Below are 6,688 nucleotides of genomic sequence, written 5' to 3' on the forward strand. Positions count from 1 at the left end.
CCCTGGGAAAGCTGGGGAAGGCTGGGCTTCCCCGCCTTTGCATTTCTCCCCGTCTTCAAACCTGGATGTTACACAGCACAGAGCAGGCAGTTTTAAATGCTGGTTAAATCAGGGCTTGTCTCTAATCAGTGTGCATTCCTTACCTCCCCCAAAAAGTATGGTAATGATGACCATCCCTGTCTACAATAAATGGACCAACAGACTCTCTGAGAAGGTGGGACAGTGAGTCAGGATGGGACATGAGGTCTTCCAGTCAGGATTCCTGCAGACACTGTGTCCCACGTTGGATTCCTCCAAAACTGACTAGTTTTCTGCCCCTGGCAGACACTGGACTGGGCCACGAGAACGTGAGGATGAAGGAGCCGTCCCCTGTAGGAGCAGGTAGAGCTGTCCTCTCTTCCCTAGAATACAATGTGATAAGCGTCATACCCCTGGGCTGCCTGCACCAGCTCCGAAGATGGAGTGACAGGCTCTGTTTGGGAGGCCAGGCAATCCAGGGCTAGGAAAGCAACTGGAGATCCAGCCTGGGGGGATGAGGCAGTGGCCCTCTGACCTTGGCAAATTACTCAGTCTCTTTATGGTTTAAATGGAAGCTATAGAACATATTTTGGAAAGTTGGTGTAAATATAAAATGAAAAATTGAATTAGAAACTGCATAATGGGACTTCCCTGGTGGCACAGAGGTTAAGAATCCACCTGCCAATGCAGGGGACCCGGGTTCGAGCCATGGTCCGGGAAGATCCCACATGCTGCGGAGCAACTAAGCCCGTGCGCCACAACTACTGAGCCTGCGCTCTAGAGCCTGTGAGCCACAACTACTGAAGCCTGTGCCCTAGAGCCCACAAGCCACAACTACTGAGCCCACGTACCACAACTACTGAAGCCCGTGTGCCTAGAGCCCATGCTCTGCAACAGGAGAAGCCACTGCAATGAGAAGCCCGCGCACTGCAACAAAGAGTAGCCCCCTCTCACCACAACTAGAGAAAGTCCGCGTGCAGCAACAGACCCAACAGAGCCAAAAATAAATAAATAAATAAATAAATATTTTTAAAAAAGAAACTGCATAATGTAATGCCTCACACATCGTAGGTGATTAGTAACCATGAGGAAGAAGAAAGCCCCTCAAAGGAGATGATGGGGGCTTCCCTGGTGGCGCAGTGGTTGGGAGTCCGCCTGCCGATGCAGGGGACATGGGTTTGTGTCCCGGTCCGGGAAGATCCCACATGCCGCGGAGCGGCTGGGCCCGTGAGCCATGGCCGCTGAGCCTGCATGTCTGGAGCCTGTGCTCCGCAACGGGAGAGGCCACAACAGTGAGAGGCCTGCGCACTTCCAAAAAAAAAAAAAAAAAAAAAAAAAAAAAGGAGATGATGGGCCAGCCTGACCTCGAACAGAGAACAGGAGCACGCCGGACAGAGGAGAACTTGGATGGAAAGTGGTAGACCAGGCAGAGGACCAAGGAGAAAAAAGGTGCTGTTCGGGGAGGCTTGGGTCACCCCATGTCAATGTTAGGAATATTGTGGGAAATCAGGAAGGCAGAAAGGGACTTCAGTGCCAGGTGAAAAAGTGCCAGGCCTTTGTTCTATATTTAGCAGAGAGACTTTTCCAGAGAGTGTGTGACAGAGGGGTAGAAGGTGGAGTAGAGGAGGAAGGGGTAGGGTCAGTCCAAGCTGCCTCACATTTTTCCAGCCTGGGCTCTGCTTCCTTAGATGGTAAGGCCAAAAACTGACCTGGGAAACAGAAGAGGTTGGTGGGGCTTGTTTGTTGTTTGGGGAAGGTGTGAGGTAGACACGATGAGATTATGCTCATGTTAAGTTCATGAGGCTTTTGGGGTATCCAGGGAGAGATGCCTAGTGAGCTTGTCAAAAAAGAGTCTAGCCTTTTGTCAATCAGTCAGGGATCCATAGTGTCCCCAACATGGGCTGAGTACTGTTCTAAGTTTTTCCTATATCACCTCATCTCATAACATCTCTGTGAGAGGGACAATATCATGAGCCTCATTTTAAGGATGAGGGCTGTGATGGACTGAATTGTGTCTGTCCACAGCACCCCTGCCCCAATTCATATGTTGAAGCCCTAACCCCCAATGTGACTATTTGGAGATAAGGCCTTATGGGAGATAATTAAGGTTATTTTTTAAATTAATTAATTATTTATTTTGGCTGCGCTGGGTCTTCGTTGCCACGCGTGGGCTTCTCTAGTTACGGCACGCGGACTCAGTAGTTGCGGCATGCGTGCTTAGTTGCAGCATGTGGGATCTTAGTTCCCGATCAGGGATCAAACCCGGGCCCCCTGCATTGCAAGCATGGAGTCTTAACCACTGGACTGCCAGGGAAGTCCCGATAATTTAGGTTAAATGAGGTCATAAGGGTGGGGGCCTGGTTCAATAGGGCTGGTGTCCTCATAAGAAGAAGACGAGACATCAGAGCTCTCTCTCAGTGTGCGCACAGAGGAATGGCCACGTGAGGTCACAGTGAGAAGGCAGCTGTCTGCAAGCCAGCAGGAGAGGTCTCACCAGAAACCAACCCTGACGGCACCTTGATCTTGAACTTCTAGGCTCCAGAACTGTAAAGAAAAAGAATTTCTTTAATTTTTTTAAAGATTTTTTTGGATGTGTACCATTTTTAAAGTCTTTGTTGAATTTGTTACAATATTGCTTCTATTTTGTGTTTTCTTTTTTTGGCCACAAGGCATGTGGGACCTTAGCTCCCTGACCAGGGATCAAACCCACACCCCCTGCGCTGGAAGGTGAAGTCTTAACCACTGGACCACCAGGGAAGTCCCTTTTTAATTTATTTTAAATTAAAGTAAATGTTTAAGTTACCCAGTCTATAGCATTCTGTTATGGCAGCCCAAGATGACGAATGCAAGGGCAACTAAGCACAGAGACTCTAAGTAACTTATCCAAGGTCACACAGCTGGGAAGGAACAGAGGCAAGATTTGGCTTAGGGCAGAATCTGCTTTTAACCACTAGCCTCTTTGCCTTTAACTACTGCCTCTCTAGGCAGTGTGTGTGTGTGTGTGTGTGTGTGTGTGTGTGTGTGTGTGTGTGTGTGTGTGTAGGGGCAACATTTCCACATGAGTGGAGAAAAAATGGGGCTGTCACTTTATTCCGAGAGGAGAGGTTAATTTCTGGGGCCCCACTGCACCGATGTGCCTACCCTTGAAGCCTAGTGACTGTTGTGCTGAGGCTGCATGGCCACGTTCCAAGCTTCTCCATATACATCTGTGAGACTAGGGAGGAGGACACTTCTATAGAATGGAGAATAAATGTGTGGTCTGAGGCAGGCGGAGCTGCAGACATGTGCTCTGGCATGTTCTGTTTCTTGCATGTTGCCCAGGTGCTGGAGGCGTGGGAGAGGTTCTGCCTGGCCCTCACCCTCACCCTCATTGGGCCAGCAGCACCTGTGAACTAAGTGAAGAGAGAATCCAATAGGCTACAATCTGGTAAATCATCCAGAGACCCACCACCATACAGTAGTTACAGTTTGTTTTAAGATAAGCCTTTGGGCTTCCCTGGTGGCACAGTGCTTGGGAGTGCGTCTGCCGATGTAGGGGACGCGGGTTCGTGCCCCGGTCCAGGAAGATCCCACATGTCGCGGAGCGGCTGGGCCTGTGAGCCATGGCCGCTGAGCCTGCGCGTTTAGAGCCTCTGCTCTGCGACGCGAGAGGCCACAACAGTGAGAGGCCCGCGTACCGCAAAAAATAAGATGAGCTTTTGTTCTTTCCCATGTAAATGAATTAAAGATCAGGCTGGGGCAGGTGGAGGTGGAAAAAATAAAATCAGATTGGTTTTCACTTGGAGACCCGTGGATGCATTCCTGGTAATTGTTTGATTTATTGATTTATTGATTTATTTAATTGGCGTATAGTTGATTTACAATGCTGTGTTAATTTCTGCTGTACAGCAAAGTGATTCAGTTATACATATATATACATTTTTAAAAATATTCTTTTCCGGGGCTTCCCTGGTGGCGCAGTGGTTGAGAATCTGCCTGCTAATGCAGGGGACACGGGTTCGAGCCCTGGTCTGGGAAGATCCCACATGCCGCAGAGCAACTGGGCCCATGAGCCACAACTACTGAGCCTGCGCGTCTGGAGCCTGTGCTCTGCAACAAGAGAGGCCGCAATAGTGAGAGGCCCGCGCACCGCGATGAAGAGTGGCCCCCGCTTGCCACAACTAAGGAAAGCCCTCGCACAGAAACGAAGACCCAACACAGCAAAAATTAATTAATTAATTAATAAACTCCTACCCACAACATCTTGTTTAAAAAAATATATATATTCTTTTCCATTATGGTTTATCATAGGATATTGAATATAGTTCTCTGTGCTGCACAGTAGAACCTTGCTGTTTATCCATTCTATATATAAAAGCTTGCATCTGCTGACCCCAAACTCCCACTCCATCCCTCCCCCACCCCCCTCCCCTGTGGCAACCACCAGTCTGTTCTCCATGTCCATGATTCTGTTCCTGTCCTGGTAATTGTTTTTTTTTTGTTTGTTTGTTTTGTTTTGTTTTTCTGGTAATTGTTTTTGATTCTCAACTCTTTCTCCTCATTTTGAGGAAGGTTCCCCCCCCACCCCGGTTGTTTGTCTGTCCCCTTGCCTTGGAGTATCTGAAATATTCCACAGCTCTGTCCCTGCCAAGTCTGCTCAGAGCCTGTTCACAGCCAAGTGGGAGAGTTTTCTCCACAAACTGCCATTTCAGTGAAAACAGAAAATAAAATGCAACCAAGCACGTTACAAGGGGGAGGCAGTGCTAGGTTCCTTGGCTGTGATGCGGCCTGATTTGCCTGGCCCGTCCTCTCTGACCTTGACTTTCTTTGTATTGGTCTGCCCTGCTAGTTTGCATACTGAGGCTTCCTTGGTCTTTTCTCTGTAACTGAAGGTTTGTCATGACTGGGAAAGTGTCCTGCCTTCCCAAGTCCTCTTCTGAACGCTCTTTCACCCCACTCCTAACATCTGTCCTTAGGGAAGAGAGCCTTGGTTAAACAAATTCTTTACTAAGAAGTTGTTTTTAATATTGTCATTCCCCCCAGGTGACTGCATTTTCCAAGAGGGCTGATGTGTTTCCCAACACTATGTGCAGATGAATCACCTGAAGCATTTATTGTGCTGTAGATTCAGATTCAGTGTGTCTGGGATAAGGCCTCCCCAAGACCCTGCATTTCTGACACGGGGCGGTGATGTTCCTGCTGGCCCATGGACCTCACTTTGAGTAGCCAGGCTATAGACGAACACTGAATGGGTGAATGGTTGTGAGGAACACTACTGGAATGAGTATTAGTCAGGGTTCTCCAAAGAAACAAACCAGTAGGAGATATCTATATTTATATAGATCGATATAGATATATGAAGAGATTTATTATAAGAAACCGGCTCATGTGATTATGGAAGCTGAGAAGTCCCAAGATCTGTAATTGGCAAGCTGGAGACCCAGGAGAGCTGGTGGTGTCAGTTTCAGTCTGAAGGCCTGCAGACTGGGACCCAAGAAGAGCTGGTGTTTCAGTTTGAGTCTGAAGGCAGGAGAAGACCCATGTCTCAGGGAATTCCCTGGTGGTCCAGTGGTTAGGACTCTGTGCTTTCACTGTGGAGGGTATAAGTTCGATCCCTGGCTGGGGAACTAAGATCCCGCAAGCTGCATGGTGGGGCCAGAAAAAAAAAAAAAAAGACTCATGTCTCAGTTCACATCATCCAGCAGGAGGAACTCTCTCTTACTCACAGGAGGGTCAGCCTTCTGGTTCTATTCAGGCCTTCAAATGACCGAGTGAGGCCCCCTCACATTAGCAAGGGCAATCTGCTTTACTCAGTCTGCTAATTCAAACGTTAACCTCCTCCAGAAACACCTTCACAGACATACCTAGACCAAATGTTTGGACTTCCCTCCCCCGCCCTCATGCCCTCGTCAAGTTGACACATAAAATGAACCCTCACAGGACGGGAGTGTGTATCCTCCTCTGGGGTTTTCGTGGCCCCTGGGCTGTCCTGGCTCGTCTTCTTGGAATTCTCTAGTGAGAAGATCCAAGTGTGTCCCCTTGTAAGCTGAGTGTTCATTGCTGCACCTCATCTAAAAGCTCTCAAGGGCATCTCTCTACATGACACCTGGCTATGCTCCATCCATTCTGGCATATAAAGGACAAATGCTACTTTACGTTTATGTTCAACCCCTTAATTTAGTTATACTGAGTGCCTGCTCTGGGAAAGGTACAAACTGGGGCTCAGGAAGGACCAAGGGTGAGACACCCCAGAGTGGCAGTGGTGTAGAAGGGACAGGCTACTTAATTTGTAGGGCCCAGAGCAAAAGGGAAATTGCAGGCTTGTGGTTCAAAAATTAGGATTTTTTGCTTGCCAATGCAGGGGACACGGGTTTGAGCCCTGGTCCAGGAAGATCCCGCATGCTGCGGAGCAACTAGACCCGTGCGCCACAACTACTGAGACTGTGCTCTGGAGCCCGTGAGCCACAACTACTGAAGCCTCTGAGCCACAACTACTGAAGCCTGTGTGCCACAACAACTGAACCTTCGTGCCACAGCAGCTGAAGCCCATGTGCCTAGAGCAACAAGAGAATCCACCGCAATGAGAAGCCTGTGCACCGCAATGAAGAGTAGCCCCCGCTCGCCGTAACTAGAGAAAGCCTGTGTGCAGCAACACCCAACGCAGCCAAAAAAAAAAAAAAAAAAAAATAAG

The sequence above is a fragment of the Lipotes vexillifer genome, unplaced genomic scaffold, assembly GCF_000442215.2.
Source record: "Lipotes vexillifer unplaced genomic scaffold, Lipotes_vexillifer_v1.1 scaffold689, whole genome shotgun sequence".
Classification (NCBI taxonomy): Eukaryota; Metazoa; Chordata; class Mammalia; order Artiodactyla; family Lipotidae; genus Lipotes; species Lipotes vexillifer.